Consider the following 16936-nt stretch of genomic DNA (forward strand, 5'->3'; position numbering starts at 1 on the left):
CATAATATGGTCACTTTAACAGTTAATATGGCATGTTTTTCACTCAGCTTGATGGGATTTGGGGTCCCATGGCAAGTTTTTAAACTGTAACCTAAGATGTGAGTCTATAGCAATGTATGCAGAACTATACAGCTTTATAGTAACAAATTCATCCTCCCTTACTCCCACTCTTATTTTTTACTTCGATATTTTTTAAGTTGACTTTATACACATATGATTAACTCTATGTTAAGTAAAGAATTCAACAATAAGTATGAAGAAGAGAAAAGAAAAAAAAACTGTTCCCAGAGAGTCAAGACAAGGGCTGTTCAAGTCATTGTTTTCCAAAGTGTCAATCTGACTTCTACAAATTGACTTTCAGGTGCTGTATTCGTTACCACAGATCAGAGAGAAAATATGGTATTTGCCCTTTGGGACTGGCTTGTTTCACTAAGTATGACGTTTTCCAGATTCATTCATATTGTTGCAAATGACTGGATATCGTTTTTTAACACTGTGTAGTATTCCATAAAGTACGTATCCCACAGTTTCTTTATCCAGTCTTCAGTTGATGGTCATTTATGTTGATTCCATGTCTTAGCTATTGTAAATTGAGCTGCAATAAACATGGGGGTACAGATAACACTTTTATTTGCTGATTTTATTTCCCTTGGGCAAATTTCCAGGGGTGGGATGGCTGGGTCATAAGGTAGGTCTATATTCAGATTTTTGAGGTATCTCCAAACTATCTTCCATAATGATTTTAACAGTTTACACTCCCATCAACAGTGAATTAGGGTACCTTTTTCCCCACATCCTCACCAGCATTTGTTGTTTGTTGATTTCTGTATGAAAGCCATTCTAACTGGGATGATGTGAAACCTCATTGTGGTTTTGATTTGCATTTCCCTGACATCTAGTGATACTGAACATTTTTTCTTGTGTCTGTTGGCAATTTGGATTTCCTCTTTTGAAAAATGTCTTTTTGCCCATCTCTTAACTATGTTCTCTGTTTTGTTGTTGTGGAGTATATTTATCTCTTTATATATTCTGGTTATGAATTCTTTATCTGTTGCATAGTTTGCAAATAATTTCTGTCATTATGTCAGTTGCCTCTTCCCTTTCCTGAGTGTTTCTTTTGCAGTACAGAGCTTCTAAATTTGATGTAGTCCCACTTGTGAATTTTACTTTTGATTGCCTGTACCTCCAGGGTCTTTACTAACAAGTCTTTGCCTATACCAAAGTCTTGCAGGGTTTCCCAATGTTCCTGAACAATTTGATGGTATCGGGTCACAGATTTAGGGCTGTAATCCATTTTGAATGGATTTTTGTGTAAGGTGTAATGTAGGAGTCTTGCTTCATACTTCTGTATATGGAAATCCAGTTTTCCCAGTAGCATTTGTTGAAGACTGTCCTTGCTCAAGGGATTGGTTTTAGCTCCACAGTCAACTATAAGTTGGTTGTAGATGTTTGGATTTATTTCTGCTGCTTCTATTCTGTTCCATTTGCCTATCCATCTATTTTTGTACTTGTGCCAGGATGTTTTTATTATAACTGCCTTGTAATATGTCTTAAAATTGGGTATTGTGATGCCTCCAGCTTTGTTTTTGTTCTATAAGATTGCTTTAGCTATTCAAGGTCTCCTCTTCCTCCATATGAATTTCAGCATCATTTTTTCCAGATCTGCGAAGAATGTTGTTGGTATGTTGATTGTGATCACATCCAATCTGTAAATTGCTTCTGGTAGTATAGACATTTTGATAATATTGATTCTTCCAATCCATGAATATGGAAGATTTTTTTCCATTTCTTAATTTCTTCTCTTTCTTTCTTTAATGTTTTGTAATTTTCTTCACATAGATCTTTGACATCTTTGGTTAAATTTATTCCAATGTGTTTAATTTTTTTACCTAATGTGAATGGGAATGATTTTAAAAGTCCTTTCTCAGGCATGGCATTGTCTGTTTATACAAAGCCTATTTATTTTTGTGTGTTAATTTTATATCCCGACACTTTATCAAACTCTTTTATGACTACCAATAGTCTCTTAGTGGAATGTTTCAGATATAAAGAATAATGTCATCTGCAAATAGGGTAGTTTGATTTTCTCCTTTCCAGTTGCCTTGATTTCTTTAGCTTGCCTAATGGTTCTGTCTAATCTTCTAGGACTATATTAAACAGCAATAGTGAGAGTGAAATGTTGTCATGTTCTCATGGGCAGGATCATATTGTCTTCCTTATTCTTGTTTCTTGAATGTCTGTGTTTATTTTTGGGCATTTGGGGAGATACTTGATTTTTTTCCTCTGATGGCTTTTATCTTGAACTATGCCTCTGTGGCTTAGTGGAACATCTGCACTTTCAATGAATACCAAGAGGTGTGTGCTGGTTATGGCCAGGGGCCTCTGGTCAGTGCTCCAGGGTGTGGCAAGTATCCAGAGTAACACCCAGGTTGCGCATGGTAGATCTGCTCTTGTTAACAGAAGTGGGGGCAGAATTGTCACATCTGTTGGTATGATCACACCCTTACCTCTATGCTACAAAATAATCAATGTCCAGGTGTTATCCCTCGGTGGTTCAACCTTCATCCACACTGCCATGTGAACCACACAAATGATCTGTGCTATCCTCATTCCAAGCACAGATCCTGCTGCAATGACTAGCCTAGGCAACCAGGGAGCTGAGTGTGTGGAGCCATACACAGTGGTTGCCCAGAGACCCAGCTAATCCCTGTGCCTTCTCATGCAGCCACTGAGTCCCCACAGTCTCAGCACACAAGGCCCCCTCAGTCTCTGGGTGCACCGGGTCTTCTCCATCCCACCAATCTGTCTGGACCACAGAGAGGCAGGTGTTCCCTGAGCCAGCTGTCTGTGAGTGCTCTGCCTAGGTGGCTTGAGCTCCAGAGCCTGTGGTTGAGAGGCTAAAGTTGGGAGGCTAAAGATGTCTCACAGTCTTATGTAGTTGCCCAGCCCCCTCTCAATCATCCTAGCCAGGCTCAAAGTCAGTGGGGAATGCAGATTTTCCCCTCTGCTAGAATCTCTGGCTCACAGGCATACACAAAAGCCACTGGCCAAATGTTGTCCTCCCCCACCACTGCCACCAGTACTGCTGAGAAGATGATGTCCTGTCCTAGCCAATTTCTATGGGCACACACAAGGGCTTCCACAGCTGCCACTTATGTCCAGTATGGCACCTGCCCTCTCTCAGTCAGGCACTGGGCACTGCTGTAGGAAGGTTGGGGTGAGAGAAACATACCCCTTTTACTTCCATTGGGTCTATAGATACTCTCTAGCCCCTAGGGTTCCAGGCCAAACTCACTCCATGCTCTCCCTCCAGCTATATCACCATGGGTTTCCACAGTCTGATCTTACCTTTGTCTCCAAGCTGGCACCCTCTCCATAGCGGAATTTTTTTTAAGATGATTTTTGCACAGAACTAAATACACATGCACACACACACACACACGAGTATAAGAATGATGAAATCTAAGTAAGATGATGAATTGTCTTACAAGTCAATATCAAGCTTATTATACTACACTTTAGTTTTAGAAGTCACCAATGAAGGAAATAGGAACAGGAATATGGAACCTTCATCTACTACATATTTCAACTGCAAAAGAATCTGCATCATTTCAAAATTTAAAGTTTAACTTACAAAGGGCAAGTCTCCTAACAATCAATACCCAAGTTAGATCCCAGGGAATAAGAATAGGAATAATATTTTCAAATTTTCCACAGCACAAAGGCTGGAACCGGATCTGGCATCACACCTCTGATGTTGTAGGCCCTGACAAGGACTCCCTGTGTGAAGTGTGTGAAATGGCATGGGGCATGACCTTACACAAATGGGCATGAATTAACTGCAACATAAATATTTACTTGGTTTGTCTCGTTTGAGAAGAGGACCACTCCAGATTGCAAACTGAAGTGAAAGAGAAGAATATATAGGAACTCTTTGTATCATTTTAGCAACAATAATGGGCTGAACTGTGTTCCTCAAGAATTCATGTCCTACCAGAACCTCGTCACGCAAACTTTATTACAAATAGGATCTTCTGGATAACAGACACATTAAAAAATGTTGAGGATCACTAGCAATCAGGGAAATGCAAATCAAAACCACAATGCGGTTTCACCTCACCCCAGTTAGAATGGCTCACATTCAGAAATTTTCCAACAGATGCTGGCGAGGGTGTGGGGAAAAAGGGACAAAAATCCACTGTTGGTGGGAATGCAAACTAGTTAACCCACTATGGAAGTCAGTCTGGAGATTCCTCAGAAACCTTAATATAATTCTACCATGCAACCCAGCCATCCCACTCCTTGGAATTTACCCAATGGAAATTAAATTGGCAAACAAAAAAGCTGTCTGCACCTTAATGTTAATTACAGCTCAATTCACAATTGCTAAGACCTAAACGCCCATCAAGAGTAGACTGGATAAAGAAATTATGGGACATGTACTCTATAGAATACTATACAGCAGTCAAAAACAACAAAATCCGGTCATTTGCAACAAAATGGAGGAATCTGGAAAACACCATGCTGAGTGAATTAAGCCAGTCCCAAAGGCACAAATATCATATGCTCTCCCTGATTGGTGACAACTAACTGAGCACCAAAAAGGAAACCTGTTGAAGTGAAATGGACACTATGAGAAACATTGACTTGATCAGCCCTTGTCCTGACTGTTGATGAACAACTTAATACGTTATCCCTCTTAGTATTTTTTTGTTCTACTTAATACTATTGGTTGAACTCTTTAATTAACACACAATTATTCTTAGGTGTTTAAAGTTAATTGAAAAGTGATCCCTGTTAAATACAAGAGTGGGAATAAGAGAGGGAGAAGCTGTACAATTTGGGACATGCTCAATCGAACTTGCCCCAAATGGTGGAGTTAGAAACGTGCCAGGGGATCCCAATACAATCCCATCAAGGTGGCATGTACCAATGCCATCTCACTAGACAAAGTGATCCATTTTGGTTCACAATTGATCACAATGAAATGATTAAGAGTCAAAGGGACCACATAAACAAGACTAGTGCCTGCTAATACTATCTGATAGAATTAAAAAGAGAGAACTATCCAACATGGGAATAATGGGGTACACAGCAGACTCCTAGAATGGCAGATGTCCTAAACAGCACTCTGGCCTCAGAATCAGCCCTTAAGGCATTCAGATCTGGCTAAAAAGCCCATGAGAGTTTTGCAGGCATGGAAAGCCAAGACACTCTGGCAAAAAAAAAAAAAAAAAAAAAAAAAACCTATATGAAAGATCTCTGCAAGTGAGATCCCAGTGGAAAGAATGGGTCATCAAAGAAGGAGGTACCTTTCTCTGAAGGGAGAAGAGAACTTCCACTTTGACTATTGTCTAAACAAGATCAGAGTCGGCAAACTCAAAAGGCTTCCATAGCCTTGGCAACTCATGACAAGAGCCTAGGGTGATTACTGATGCCATAAAAAGAGTGTCAATTTGTTAAGTCAACAACAGGAGTCACTATGCTCTTACTCCCCATGTAGGATCACTGTCCTTAATGTGTTGTACAATGTAAATTAATGCTATAACTAGTGCTCAAACAGTACTTCACACTTTGTGTTTTTGTGTGGGTGCAAACTGTTGAAATCTTTACTTAGTATATACTAAATTGATCTTCTGTACATAAAGATAATTGAATATGAATCTTGATGTGAATGGGATGGGAGAGGGAGCGGGAGATAGGAGTTTGAGGGTGGGAGGGAAGTTATAAGGGGGGGAAAGCCTCTGTAATCCAAAAGCTGTACTTTGGAAATCTTATATTTATTAAATAAAAATTAAAAAAAAGAGATAGGATCTTCATGGATGTAATTAAACCAAGGATCCTGAGACTGAATCATTCTGCATTTAAGGTGTGCCAAAATCCACTGACCGGTATTCTTCTTTTTAAGATTTATTTATTTATTTGAAAGTCAGAGTTACAGAGAGAGAAGGGGGAAAACAGATACCTTCCATCCATTGGTTTAATCCCCAAATGGCCACAACTCCCAGGGCTGGGCTGATCCAAAGCCAGGAGCTTCTTCTGGGTCTCCCACGTGGATGCAGGGGCCCAAGGACTTGGGCCATCCTCCACTGCTTTCCCAGGGCATAGCAGAGAGCTGGATCAGAAGTGGAGCAGCCGAGACTCAAACTGGCACTCATATGGGATGTGGTCACTGCAGGCAATGGCTTTACCCACTCCGCCACAGCGCTGGCACCCTGATTGGTATTCTTATAAGAGGAGAGGATACTGAGAGAATGGATTATTGTAATTAAACCAAGCACAGCTTACTTGGATTGCACTCATACTTCATCTCTTACTGCATGACATCTCTCTCACAAATTTGTGCCATGAGCCACACCTGTGAGCTAAATAAACCTCTTTATAAATTAAGAAGCAGAGGAAGAGGGGTAGGATGAGGATATAATACAAAGAGAATATTGGCTACTGTGATCTGAATGTGTCTCCTGAAAATTTTTTTTCTTTTACCCAATCCCCAGTGCAATAATTTTAAAAAGAGACATCACTTTTAATAATATTAAATATTAATAATGTATTAATATTTAATTGAAGTTGTGGGGCAGTATGTTAAGAAGGATGTGTTTCAGAGATGATCAGGACATGAAGACAGAGCCTTCGTGAATGGGCTTAGTGGGCCTGGTGCTGTGGTATAGTGATTAAGCCTCCTGTGGCCCCAACATCCCATATAGGCACTGGTTCAAGTCCTAGCTGCCCCACTTCCCATCCATCTCCCTGATAATGTGGTTGGGAAAGCAGCAAAAGATAATCCAAGTACTTGGGCCCTTGCACCAACAGGGGAGACCCAGAAGAAGCTTCTGTCTCCTGGGTTCTGCCTAGCCCAGCCCTAGCTATTGTGCCCATTTAGGGAGTGAACCAGCAGATGGAAGATTCTCTCTCTCTCTCTCTCTCTCTCTCTCTCTCTCTCTCCCCCACCTTTCAAATAAATAAATAAATGTTTCTCTCTCTCTCTCTCTCTCTCCTCTCTCTCTCTCTCACTCCTGCCTTTCAAATAAATAAATAAATGTTGAAACACAATGAGATTAGTGCTTGCTCACCTCTTCTGCCCTGTGTGAGAACCTAGTAGGAAGATGCTATCTAAAAGAAAAAAAGCTTCACCAGGCACCAATCTGCTGGCACCTTGATATTTTATACCTTCTAACTTCCAGAACTATGAGAAACAAATTTCTGTTGTTTATAAATTACCCACTGTAAGGTATTTTGATAAAAAGCCCAAACAGATTAAGACAAGGGCTGTGTAAAGTAAAAGGCAGTATAAAAAAACATGAAATCCTGTCTTTCACACAAAATGGATGCAATCAGAGATTATTAAGCTTAGTGAAACTAGCCAGTCCCAAAAAAGATGAATGCACATTTTCTCTGATTTGTGGTAGTTAAAAATGTACTGAAAAATGTAACGTATAGGAGTGAAGTTGAGATTTTGAGATTTGATTGTTTGTAGCCCTGTCTATACTCCTGAGGAATGATGATCTTCCTACTTACTTCTTGTTGAATACTTTATTTAGTGGAGGATTAAGCCTGCGATTATGAAGCAAATTCAAAGTATGTAATTGCAAAAATTAAAAGAAAGATCAGAAAGAAAGGAGGAGGGAGTGTCAAAGCAAGGGAGGAAAAGAGGGCTAAAGAGTGGGAAGTATCGGGGGAGCCAAGATGGCGGAATAGTGAGGGCGTGCACCGATAGTCCGGGAAAATTTAGTTTAATAAAAGGGGAGTTACGGTAGCCTCAGAAAAAAGAACCAGGAAAATATTGCAGACGAAACTCTTCTGGATCCAGTGGGCGTGAATCGGAGGACCTACTGGGAGAACAAGGTCGCCCACCGCGCGAAAGCGAAAGCCGAGCCGCAGGACCGAGCCGTGGGACCGAGCCGCGGGACTGAGCTGCGCAAGCTGCAGGGTCTGCGCGCAAGTGCTCGAAGGGGAGTGCAACAGCGGGGAGACTTGGAACGTCCAGGGCTCCGAGTCCACACATCGGCGCTGGAAGGGGAGCAGACCTGCGTGGAGAGCGTGGGAGCCCACAGTTCGGGACACCAGCGGCAGACTCAACACACCAGCGCTGGAATGCGAGGTGAGCCGAACCTCAATAACCCAAGACACCGGCAGGCAAGCGGAGAGAGGAGACTAGAGGGAACGACCCCCGGGGGGGGGACTTCACCAAGCTAACTGGAAGAGAGAGAGAGGGGAAAAAAAAGGTGACTGGTACGGACACGGGTTTCTCTCTCTCCGCTCACCTCTCAAGGGCGAGCAAGACAAAGAGCAGGCGCCATCTTGGACATACGTCATAAGCAGAGCGACCTCAGGTCTGCACCTGCCCTGAGCCTAGCAGAAAAACCTGACTCTGGGCGGGGCGAATTAACAGGAGATTAGGACCTAGTAAATTTGTGGTGCTACTGAACTGAGACTGTGAAAAAAGAGACGGTGGGGGAGAGAACTCATGGAATTCACGTGAGCACTCTCCAGAGACGCTACAATTCCGTAACTTTGGCAACCCAGTGGGAGACTGAAGGAGAATTTGAGCCCACTCTGAGGGCCGAACAGATTCCCTGTGTGGTCCTTGGGAAAGAGCTTCTGATCTCTGGCTCCTGTGGGTATATCATTTGCCTGCTAACTACCTCCAACTTCGTTCAGCTGTGCAGAATAACTTCCCTTTTGAATCAAAATAAAAAGAGAGAGAGAGAGAGAGAGAGAGAGAGGTTTACCACGCCTAACCTGGGAGTGTCACCTTTGGCACACCAAACAGAGCTCTCAGGCCACACCCATCTCAAGCCCTAAGGCTCCATCAAAAACAGATAGTCCACTTAATCTAGAGTCATAGTATAACAAGAAAAAGCACCACAGTGAAGAAACCAAATATCTCCAATATGACAAATAACAAACGCAAAAACCAAGGTAATAAAAACAAGGAAGTCACCATGAAGCCCTCAAATGAAAAAGACACCCCAATTCAAGATTATGAGGATGATGACATAGAAGAAATGCAAGAAGCAGATCTCAAAAAATTGATAAGAACATTAAGAAGTTCTCAAAAACAAATTCTTGAACTACAGAAATCCTTAATGGACAAGATAGAAAATCTCTCTCGTGAAAATGAAATATTAAGGAGGAATCAAAATGAAACGAAACAACTAGTACAACAGGAAACTGGGATAGTGACTGAAGTGAAGAATTCAATAGATCAAATGAAAAACACAATAGAGAGCCTTACAAACAGAATGGGAGAAGCAGAAGAGAGAATATCGGACTTAGAAGACAGAGAACAGGAAAGGATACAGTCAGACCAAAGAAAAGACGAGGAAATTAGAAATCTAAAACATATTGTCGGGAATCTTCAGGATACTATTAAAAAAACCAACATTCGGGTTCTAGGAGTTCCTGAAGGCATGGAGAGGGAGAAAGGATTAGAAGGCCTTTTTAGTGAGATATTAGCAGAAAATTTCCCAGGTTTGGAGAAGGACAGAGAAATCCTAGTACAGGAAGCTCACAGAACCCCTAATAAACATGACCAAAAGAGATCCTCACCACGACACGTTGTAATTAAACTCTCCACAGTGAAACATAAAGAAAAGATCCTAAAATGTGCAAGAGAGAAACATCAGATTACTCTCAGAGGATCTCCAATCAGACTCACAGCTGACTTCTCATCAGAAACTCTACAAGCTAGGAGGGAATGGCGAGATATAGCCCAGGTACTAAGAGAGAACAACTGGCAGCCCAGAATATTATATCCTGCAAAGCTATCATTTGTGAATGAAGGTGAAATAAAGACTTTTCATAACAAACAGAAATTGAAAGAATTTGTTGCCACTCGTCCAGCCCTGCAAAAGATGCTTAAAAATGTGTTACACACAGAAACAAAGAAACACGGTCATCAATATGAAAGAAGGTAAAGGAAGGAAACCAAGGAAGGAAAGCTCACAGCAAAAGATCACAGGGAATTCAAAGCATATATTAGAACTTATCTTTGGCAAATGGCAGGGCAAAGTTACCACTTATCATTAGTCACATTGAACGTGAATGGCCTGAACTGTCCAGTTAAAAGACACCGTTTGGCTGATTGGGTTAAGGAACAAAACCCATCTATTTGCTGCTTACAAGAAACACATCTTTCCAACAAAGATCCATACAGACTGAAAGTGAAAGGCTGGAAAAAGATATACCATGCCAACAGAAATGAAAAAAGAGCAGGCGTAGCCGTCTTAATATCAGACACCATAAACTTTACCACAAAAACCGTTAAGAGAGACAAAGAGGGACACTACATAATGATTAAGGGATCAATTCAACAGGAAGATATAACAATTATCAATGTATATGCACCTAACTACAGGGCACCGGTTTATCTAAAAGATTTCTTAATGGACTTAAAGGGAGACTTAGACCCCAATACAATAGTACTGGGGGACTTCAATACTCCACTCTCAGAAATAGACAAATCAATAGGACAGAAGATCAACAAGGATACAGTAGATTTAAATGACACTATAGCCCAAATGGATCTAACAGATATATACAGAACTTTCAATCCTACAGCTAAATATTTTACATTCTTCTCAGCAGTACATGGAACCTTCTCTAGGATAGACCACATACTAGGCCATAAAGCAAGTCTCAGCAAATTCAAAAGAATTAGAATCATACCATGCAGCTTCTCAGACCATAAAGGAATGAAGTTGGAAATGAACAACTCAGGAATCCCTAGAGCATATGCAAACACATGGAGATTGAACAACATGCTCCTGAATGAACAATGGGTCATAGAAGAAATCAAAAGAGAAATCAAAAACTTTCTGGAAGTAAATGAGGATAACAGCACAACATACCAAAACTTATGGGACGCAGCAAAAGCAGTGTTAAGAGGAAAGTTTATATCAATAGGTGCCTACATCAAGAAATTGGAAAGGCACCAAATAGATGAGCTTTCTATTCACCTCAAGGATCTAGAAAACCTACAGCAAACCAGACCCAAATCTAGTAGGAGAAGAGAAATAATTAAAATCAGAGAAGAAATCAACAGGATTGAATCAAGAAAAACATTCCAAAAAATCAGCCAAACGAGGAGCTGGTTTTTTGAAAAAAATAAACAAAATTGACACCCCATTGGCCCAACTAACTAAAAAAAGAAGAGAAAAGACCCAAATCAATAAAATCAGAGATGAAAAAGGAAATGTAACAACAGACACCACAGAAATAAAAAGAATCATCAGAAATTACTACAAGGACTTGTATGCCAGCAAACAGGGAAACCTATCAGAAATGGATAGATTCCTGGACACATGCAACCTACCTAAATTGAACCAGGAAGACATCGAAAACCTAAACAGACCCATAACTGAGACAGAAATTGAAACAGTAATAAAGGCCATCCCAACAAAGAAAAGCCCAGGACCAGAAGGATTCACTGCTGAATTCTACCAGACGTTTAAAGAAGAACTAACTCCAATTCTTCTCAAACTATTCAGAACAATTGAAGAAGAGGGAATCCTCCCAAATTCTTTCTATGAAGCCAGCATCACCTTAATTCCTAAGCCGGAAAAAGATGCAGCACTGAAAGAGAATTACAGACCAATATCCCTGATTGACATACACGCAAAAATCCTCAATAAAATTCTCGCCAATAGAATGCAACAACACATCAGAAAGATCATCCACCCAGACCAAGTGGGATTTATCCCTGGTATGCAGGGATGGTTTAATGTGCGCAAGACAATCAATGTGATACACCACATTAACAGACTGCCGAAGAAAAACCATATGATTATCTCAATAGATGCCGAGAAAGCATTTGATAAAATACAACACACTTTCATGATGAAAACTCTAAGCAAACTGGGTTTGGAAGGAACATTCCTCAATACAATCAAAGCAATCTATGAAAAACCCACAGCCAACATCCTATTGAATGGGGAAAAGTTGGAAGCATTTCCACTGAGATCTGGTACCAGACAGGGATGCCCACTCTCACCACTGCTATTCAATATAGTTCTGGAGGTTCTAGCCAGAGCTATTAGGCAAGAAAAAGAAATTAAAGGGATACAAATTGGGAAGGAAGAACTCAAAGTATCTCTCTTTGCAGATGACATGATTGTTTATTTAGGGGACCCAAAGAACTCTACTAAGAGACTATTGGAACTCATAGAAGAGTTTGGCAAAGTAGCAGGGTATAAAATCAATGCACAAAAATCAACAGCCTTTGTATACACAGACAATGCCATGGCTGAGGAAGAACTTCTAAGATCAATCCCATTCACAATAGCTACAAAAACAATCAAATACCTTGGAATAAACTTAACCAAGGACGTTAAAGATCTCTACGATGAAAATTACAAAACCTTAAAGAAAGAAATAGAAGAGGATACCAAAACATGGAAAAATCTTCCATGCTCATGGATTGGAAGAATCAATATCATCAAAATGTCCATTTTCCCAAAAGCAATTTATAAATTCAATGCAATACCAATCAAGATACCGAAGACCTTCTTCTCAGATCTGGAAAAATTGGTGCTGAAATTTATATGGAGGCACAAGAGACCTCGAATAGCTAAAGCAATCTTGTACAACAAAAACAAAGCTGGAGGCATCACAATACCAGATTTCAGGACATACTACAGGGCAGTTGTAATCAAAACAGCATGGTACTGGTACAGAAACAGATGGATAGACCAATGGAACAGAATTGAAATACCAGAAATCAACCCAAACATCTACAGCCAACTTATATTTGATCAAGGATCTAAAACTAATTCCTGGAGCAAGGACAGTCTATTCAATAAATGGTGCTGGGAAAATTGGATTTCCACGTGCAGAATCATGAAGCAAGACCCCTACCTTACACCTTACACAAAAATCCACTCAACATGGATTAAAGACCTAAATCTACGACCTGACACCATCAAGTTACTAGAGAACATTGGAGAAACCCTTCAAGATATTGGCACAGGCAAAGAGTTTCTGGAAAAGACCCGGGAGGCACAGGCAGTCAAAGCCAAAATTAACTATTGGGATTGCATCAAATTGAGAAGTTTCTGTACTGCAAAAGAAACAGTCAGGAGAGTGAAGAGACAACCGTCAGAATGGGAAAAAATATTTGCAAACTATGCAACAGATAAAGGGTTAATAACCAGAATCTACGAAGAGATCAAGAAACTCCACAAAAACAAAACCAACAACCCAATTAAGAGATGGGCCAAGGACCTCAATAGACATTTTTCAAAAGAGGAAATCCAAATGGCCAACAGGCACATGAAAAAATGTTCAAGGTCATTAGCAATCAGGGAAATGCAAATCAAAACCACAATGAGGTTCCACCTCACCCCAGTTAGAATGGCTCACATTCAGAAATCTACCAACAACAGATGCTGGTGAGGATGTGGGGAAAAAGGGACACTAACCCACTGTTGGTGGGAATGCAAACTGGTCAAGCCACTATGGAAGTCAGTCTGGAGATCCCTCAGAAACCTGAAGATAACCCTACTGTTCGACCCAGCCATCCCACTCCTTGGAATTTACCCAAAGGAATTTAAATTGGCAAACAAAAAGCGGTCTGCACCCTAATGTTTATTGCAGCTCAATTCACAATAGCTAAGACCTGGAACCAACCTAAATGCCCATCAACGGTAGACTGGATAAAGAAATTATGGGATATGTACTCTTTAGAATACTATACCGCAGTAAGAAACAACGAAATCCAGTCATTTGCAACAAAATGGAGGAATCTGGAACACATCATGCTGAGTGAAATAAGCCAGTCCCAAAGGGACAAATACCATATGTTTTCCCTGATCGGTGACAACTGACTGAACACCAAAAAGGAAACCTGTTGAAGTGGAATGGACACTATGGGAAACGGTGACTTGATCAGCATAGCCCTGACTGTTAATGAACAACTTAATACATTATCCCTCTTAGTAGTTTTTTTGTCTGTTCTACTTAATATGACTGGTTTAATTCTGTAATTAATACACAGTTATTCTTAAGTGTTGAAATTTAACTGAAATGTGATCGCTGTTAAACATAAGAGTTGGAATAAGAGAGGGAAGAGATATATAATTTGGGACATGCTCAAGCTGACTTACCCCAAATGGTAGAGTTAGAAACATACCAGGGGACTCCAATTTAATCCCATCAAGGTGGCATGTACCAATGCCATCTCACTAGTCCAAGTGATCAATTTCAGTTCACAATTGATCATAATGAAAGGACTAAGAGTCAAAGGGAGCACATAAGCAAGTCTAGTACCTGCTAACACTAACCGATAGAATAAATAAAGGGGAAAGTGGTCCAACATGGGAAGTGAGATACTCAGCAGACTCCTAGAATGGCAGATGTCCTGAATGGCACTCTGGCCTCAGAATCAGCCCTAAAGGCATTCGGATCTGGCTGAAAAGCCCATGAGAGTATTTCAGGCATGGAAAGCCAAGACACTCTGGCAAAAGATCTCTGTGAGTGAGATCTCAGTGGAAAGAACAGGTCTTCAAAGAAGGGGGTACCTTTCTCTGAAGGGAGGAGAGAACCTCCACTTTGACTATGACCTTGTCTAAACAAGATAAGAGTCGGAGAACTCGGGGGGCTTCCATAGCCTTGGAAACTCATGACTGGAGCATAGGGGGATTGCTGATGCCATAGACAGGAGTGTCAATTGGTAAAGTCAACAACAGGAGTCACTGTGCACTTACTCCTCATGTAGGATCTCTGTCCTTAATGTGCTGTACATTGAGATTTAATGCTATAACGAGTACTCAAACAATATATTTCACTTTGTGTTTCTATGGGGGTGCAAACGACTGAAATCTTTACTTAATGCATACTAAACTGATCCTCTGAAAAAAAAAAAAAAAAGAAAAGAAACTATCAACTCCCAACTTGACTCTCACTGGGATTAAACATGACAATAGGTCTGATCTGATTTCATCATCATTAAAAAAAAATCATCCATTATTTTTCACTTTATGTTTCTGTGTGGGAGCAAACTGTTGAAATCCTTACTTAATGTATACTAAGCTGATCTTCTGTATATTAAGATAATCAAAAATGAATCTTGATGTGAATGGAAGGGGAGAGGGAGTGGGAAAGGGGAGGGTTGTGGGTGGGAGGGATGGTATGGGGGGGAAGCCATAGTAATCCATTATTCGTACTTTGGAAACTTATATTCATTAAATAAAAGTTAAAAAAAAAAAAAGAGTGGGAAGTATCGATAAATGAGAAATACTCAAAAGGAAAGGCACATGCAGCCAAGGAACACTCCAGACCATTTTTGCAGGATGCATGTGTGTGGCCCAGTCAAGTCTTGCCTCTCTCTCCTTTTATCCTCACCCCTATCCTCCTTAGAGTCCTTCTTCTCCTGATGGTTTTCTCTGCAGGGCTGGTTCTTTGTTGCTGACCTTACCAGTTTGACATTTAAATAACCTTTTATTTTGGAATAATTTTAGCTTTTTAGAAAATATGCTGCATTATTTTCCCGGGGCTACTGCAAGAAATGACTAAAACTTGGTAACTTAAGAAAATGGAAAATTAGTCCCTCACAGTTCTGGAGTATAGACATTCTAAATCAAGGTGCTGGCAGCTCTGTGACCCCTCTCAGGGCAGTATGGGAGAATCCTTTCTTGTCTCTTCCAGCTTCTGGTGGCTCCTGGTGTTCCTTGGGTGGTGCTCACATTTGTTAAGATGATTGTACCATGTAATGCAGTATTTAAATTCATAAAGCAAAAGTTACAGAAATTCAAAGAGAAACAGGAAATATAACTAATTACCTTATTTTGTGTGTCAAAGGTAAGGAGAATGCCCCCTTATACTCAGTTCCCTTTAACAACATTGGCTTCTCTTTGTCTCACACACACACACACACACACACATGAGCGTGAGAATACAAAACCTCTGCGACTAAACATTTTGTCGCTCCCCCTCTTCATGGAGGAACGACACAGGACCCTGTGCTGTTCTTTTGTCTGCTCGGCCCTCCCCGGGTTTGCTGTTGGTTCTTCCCGGGTTGGCTACCGTCCCTTCCACTTCCGTGGAAGGGCGGTTCCCACTGCCACCTTCCCCACTTCCGCGGGGGAGCGGCACACCGCCGGCCGGCTCTCTCGGGGGCTGCACAGGTGTTCCTTCAGATAGATGTTCTTGGTGCATGTTGTCCCTCTCCTCCTTTATAGTCCTCTTCCACCAATCCCAACTCTGCTACCCACACGCCGAGTATGCTGCTCTCCTCCAATCAGGAGCAGGTCCTACAGTTTATTGGTTGAACTGGAGGCAGCTGTGTAGAAGCTGTTACTCCCTTCTCAGCGCCATATTGTGGGAGAGCAGATGCATAGAATAAGTCTTAATTCCAGTAACTTAGTCTAGTCCAAATTGCTCCCAGTTGCTCCCCACACATTCATTTAACAAATACATACTGAGTAGCTTTTCTGTGTATTTGGAGTATCAAACCAAGCCTCAAGTTTCAGAGTTTTGGGGAAATACACATGACTCTCAGCCTTTCTATCATTTGGCCCCTTCAAATGCAATCCCTCTAGTCTTAACATAAATTTTATTCATTGAGAAAACAATTTCCTTTCCTTGTTCACATTCAGATTATCAAGTGATACACAGATTTTGTAAATGAGAGAAAAGGAAAAATCCAGCAGAATTTGAATGTATGAATTGTACCTTTTGCAATATTTTTCCTTTCTCTCTCCCTCCCTCTCTCTCTCTCTCTCTCTCTCTCTGTCACACACACACATACACACACACACGCAAGCAAACATACACTACATACACTCAGAATCAGGCAATCAATCAGATAATGTGCTATTTCCAGAAATGCATAGTACATTTATCTAATCTTAAAAATACTACAGAAGAAGTGAAACTGACACTACGAGAAACAATGACTTTATCAGCCCTTGTCCTGACTGTCAAAGAACAGCTTACT

General features: G+C 40.8%; 1 pseudogene; it reads left to right on the top strand.

The window, feature by feature from the left end:
* Positions 1 to 2305: 2305 nt before the first annotated feature.
* Positions 2306 to 16936, top strand: part of LOC100344158 (gliomedin pseudogene) — a 63295-nt pseudogene continuing 48664 nt past the window's right edge.

Source organism: Oryctolagus cuniculus, chromosome 5 (genome assembly GCF_964237555.1).
Source record: "Oryctolagus cuniculus chromosome 5, mOryCun1.1, whole genome shotgun sequence".
Taxonomy (NCBI): domain Eukaryota; kingdom Metazoa; phylum Chordata; class Mammalia; order Lagomorpha; family Leporidae; genus Oryctolagus; species Oryctolagus cuniculus.